Genomic DNA, 5,111 nt, shown 5'->3' on the forward strand with positions numbered 1-5,111 from the left:
AATTTAGCTTGCATAATATAATTAAAAGGTATGTATTAAGGTGTTTGTAATAGAATAACTTGGTAGACAATAATACATGCATTTCTATACCTTCCCCCCAAAGAATTACAACAGTGGGGGAGTGCCAATATGGATATCTAAATCATTGTTGGAACATGATTATGTCATGCTTATGCAGCATTCAAAACAACTGGGAACTTGAAAAAATACGAGGTCAAATCATGACGTCAGTGATCTTCAGGTGGGAAAGTCGGAGCTCTAGAAAGGGGTCCGAGTTCAAATCGAGTGCCCAGTTGTTTTGAACGTACTGAAGTCGGATGTCGGAGATTTCCGAGGTCCCAGTTGTATTGAACTCGATGGAAACATTAAATTCCGGTACAATTGTATAAATGCCGACAGACAACTTGTTTGTTCGACATGGTGGGATATTTCTGTGGTCAGAAAATGAATTATGCGAGAAATGGCAGAGGAAAAGCCTTTATGCCCAAATATTGATATAACAACCATCATATCGAAATAAATGTATGTTGTGTGGTCGTCCCACTCACTACAACTCGGGAAATCATGCAGTTTATTAGGCTACATATAAAATAAGTTATGATGAACCGGGTGGTGAATGTGCCAGGTGATGAGCTTGATGCTTCTTTCCAATAAATATTGAGGATATTATTCCGGGGACATGATGATCGATGCTTGGCTGCTGTTTGACAACAACAAATAATTATCCATAATAATCTCATTATGTAGATAGCCTACACACACTGTATCTGCAGGATGTTGGCTAGAGCACATGCACCCTCACCCCCAAACTACTTCCCCCGGCTATGGTGCCAAGACCAGAGTGGGCACATTTGCAAAAATAACGCAACAGTATTTGTGACAAAACCATAGGTAGATTTTAAAATGTGATGGAAACTCATTTAACTTGTATTTTTCATTCGGTACATGGGAATATATCAAAAGTTATTTTTATGTGCATTACGCCATCACACACAGCCTTTTATCCGCAAAAAGTCCGTTTGATGGAAACACATCTCTGTTGGGAAATACACATTGTTTTATGTAGATTTAAGAATATTCGCATGAAAATCTGTCGCATAATGGATGGAAACTTAGCTACTGACACTCACTCAAATAGCCCATATCAGCAAAAATGTTTTAGATTGGTAAATTAGTCTAGCCAGCTATCTAAACTTGTAGTAATCATGATCAAATTACCGACCGGGTAGCCCCCATTTATTTTGTTAGTCACTCTCAAAACTGCAAATATTTCTCTTCAGGCTCCATCCACACTATGGCAAAACGTGTAGAATTGTGCAGGTTAGCGTTTTTCGTCGTGAATCAGTGATGGTCACTGGCTGGAACAGCCACAAAGTCATCCATTTTAAATCTAACCCTAACCTTTACCTTAACCACACTGCTAACACTAATGTCTAATTCTAAACTTAAATTAAGACTAAAAAAGCAACAACAACAGAAAACGTGATATTTTTTTACAGTATTGCCTATTTTGATTTTGTAGCTGGCTTGTGGAAATTGCTCACTTCTACTTCTGCATCCAGGACAAGACTTATCCCAATAAACATCAACTGGCTATACTTGCAGGAAATTAGCTGTAAGACTGACATTTTTTCTCTCTGCCCCATGGCAAAATGAGTAGAATTGCATGAAATGAGTTACACTATTGCAAAATCTTCTCTCCTTCCCATGGAAGGGGGGGGGGGGGGGGGGGCAGTTAAACGTATTTGCTTACTTGCTTAAGGCCCCCAAAGGCTACTGCCAGCTGCGACTGCATGTGCGGGTGAGGATGTGGGTATTGCAGACCCCTATAAAGTTACCCATCCCTTTGTCTAGAGGGTATTTTTCATGTGTTAACATCATGCAGGAGAAAGGCAGCCATGAGGATACCCAGAACAGACAGATAGACAGAGAGAGAGAGAGAGGCCACAAACAAACAAGGTAAGATAGTGAGAAGTGCCTCTCCAAGCTCATAGAGTTGATGGTCTGAGTTGATGGTCTGTCATAGTGTGACTCAATTGCAATTATCAAATCAAATCGCATGTTATTTGTCACATGGGGGGAGCCTTTTGGACCTAGACTCTCGCTCAGTTACCACTTGCCGTGTGGTAGCAGAGAAAACAGTCTACAAAAAAGTAATATATGATCTCTGATGAAATGATAGCAGCTTGAGTCTAGAGGGTGTATTGTATGTGTTAACTTCATGCAGGAGAGAGGCAGCCATGAGGATATTTTATTTTGCATAATGTTGTAGAGTGGAGATAGATTTTTTGGTACTACAACTGTAGTATACCTTGAACAAATCATGTTGTTTCAAATCATACAGTATGTAGAGCAGTAGTAGTAACAACCCGACATAGGGGCAGTGAGAAAAATAGTACAAAATAGTTGTTTAATTGAATATATCCACATTAACAGTCACACTGGTATTCAGTATAGTATGAATGGCCATGACCCTATGACTGATTGGCCCATTTGTCTTTTCTCAAAAGTCACTATAAATTAGCATTCAAAGAAAGAAAGAAGAAATGCCTCTGGCTACTTCTCCAATGTTTCTCTTTTTTATTTTTTGCTAATAATGGAGAAGGTGCATAAAAATGGAGGAATTCAGATATGACATAATTGTTTGAGCACTATCCACAGACTTTTAAAACTATGGTTAATTGTGGCTATAAATCAGAACAATCTACTTTTTAATGTTTTCTAATTGCCAATGTCTTGGAGCAAGAATTGGGATAATGTATAGCGTGCTATTGTCAATACAAAAAATTGTGGTGGAAAGCACTGTACAATACAACTTAAGGTGTTTGTGGTAAGTACAGGCCACCATCTTTATGCACCTTTTGGCAATGTTTGCAACATTGTTGGCAACATTCATATTTTTTTATTTTATTTTTATTTTATTTTTATTAACAACAAATCAATACATAAAGCACATGAGGGAACACAAGCATACATAGATTACAAACAATGGACAATCGAGCTAGGGGGTACAATATCACATTACAATTACACAAGGACCTTAAGGGACATACACATACTTACAATTCTAACAGCTTTTTTGTTAGTAGAGCATTTAACCATCTTAAAATACAGTTCAATTTCTTTTTGTAGGGTACGAAAATGTGGTTTTCTGTTTGTAAATTTACATGTGTGAATATGAAATTTGGCCAGAAGAATAATGAAATGAATTACATAAAAATGTTTCAGCTTATTTCTATTGTATGTAAAGAATCTAAACAGTACATCTCTCCACAATAGTGTAAAATCTTCATAAATGTGTTCAATTATAAAGCTACTGATGTCTTGCCACAGTTTTCTTACATGCATACAATGCCAAAAAAGATGCAACACTGTTTCTGGGTGGTCATTACAAATGGAGCAATTTGAGTTGATGTTTTCCTTAAACTTCTTTATATAGTGGTTGGCAGGATAATATTTATGAATAATTTTAAAGGAAACTTCTTTAATTTTGTTAACAAGTAGGTATGTGTGTGGCAACATCCAACCTTTTTTCAAACAGATATTATCAATAAATCCATTCCAATAAGGCATGACACAACATCCTGCTGAAACAAGGTTCGTATCGCTCTGTTGTTGAATGGACCAAAAGAGAAACAAATCTTTCCTACTGATGAGTCAACAGGGACAATAGAAGGTAGGCTCTGAGGGTCAGGTCTTGACACGTTCCTGAATAACATAGCAACACCTGAGGGAATGGCATCTAAAACAATTGCAAAATCTTTAGGTGTTACAGGGACCTTGTAAAGTGATAAGAAATTAAGGACCACCATGACAAGAAAACCTGCCAATGAAAAGCAGAAAGTTTCACTGGAACTTTGTCAATATTATAATTGCAAAACAACATGAAGTTAAGGCCACCAAAAGTAGAGAAGACATGATGAGGAATACAATTCCAGATAGAAGTGGGTCTTCTTAGGAATTGTATTATCCAATTGATCTTAAAAGTACTATTTAAAGTAGTAAAGTCCAGAAAACTCAGTCCACCATTCTCATAAGTGTTCATTACAGCAGTTTTCCTAATGCAATGGGTACGGTTTCTCCAAAGAAAGTTGAAAAGCATCTGGTCTCTCTCCTTGCTTATTTTACTGTCAAGATATAAAGATAGAGCACCATATGTTAGTCTAGAGATACCTTCGGCCTTGGTTATTAGGACTCTACCTTTTAAAGATAAGTCCCTCATTGATTTAGCTTCTTCTGGGTTTTTTTTAATAAGAGGGTTAAAATTTAGTAAGCCTCTAGACTTCTGATCCTTTGTAATGGTTATGCCTAAATATGTAAGTTCTTATTTTACTGGAATACCATAATATGAAGGTGTCATACAATCTTTGACAGCTATGAGTTCACATTTATTAATGTTAAGATATAGACCAGACCTCTGGGAAAGGATTGTATCACATTGATCGATATGGGAATTTGGTTAGCGTCTTTCAGAAAAAGTGTAGTATCATCAGCCAGCTGGCTTATAATAATTTCTTTACCAGCTATGGAAATACCTTGTACAGGACTATTATTTAAAACATTTGCAAGAAATTGGGTGATTAATAAAAACAGGTACGGAGGGATAGGACAACCTTGCCTAATTCGTCTCTTTAACTAAAATCTAGGTGGGGTGCCATATTTCAATTTGATAGAGCTGTTAGCATTTGCATAGAGTCTTAATAGCCTTACAGAAAAAATCCCCAAAGCCAAGTCTCTCAAGGGAGTGGAAGAGAAACTGATGCTCTACTGTGTCAAATGCTTTATAAAAATCTAAAAATAATATGAAGCTATCCTCAGTTATTAGGTCTGAGTAGTCAAGTATGTCTAATACTAGTCTGACATTGTTAAAAATATGTATGTTCCTCGTGAAGCCAGACATTTCATCAATGATTGCATCCAGGACTTCTTTAATTATTTTTGCAAGTAGTAAGGCTTATAATCGTATAGTCATTATTAAGAAGACAGATTGGACGCCAGTTATCGATGAGCAGCACTTCTTTTTTAGGCTTAGGTATCAGCGTTATTAACCCCTGACTCATTGTAGGAGGGAGAACATTGTTTTTAATACTCTCTATGTTGGCAACATTCGT

The sequence above is a fragment of the Oncorhynchus mykiss genome, chromosome 15 (assembly GCF_057628025.1).
Source record: "Oncorhynchus mykiss isolate SJ-2025 chromosome 15, ASM5762802v1, whole genome shotgun sequence".
NCBI lineage: Eukaryota > Metazoa > Chordata > Actinopteri > Salmoniformes > Salmonidae > Oncorhynchus > Oncorhynchus mykiss.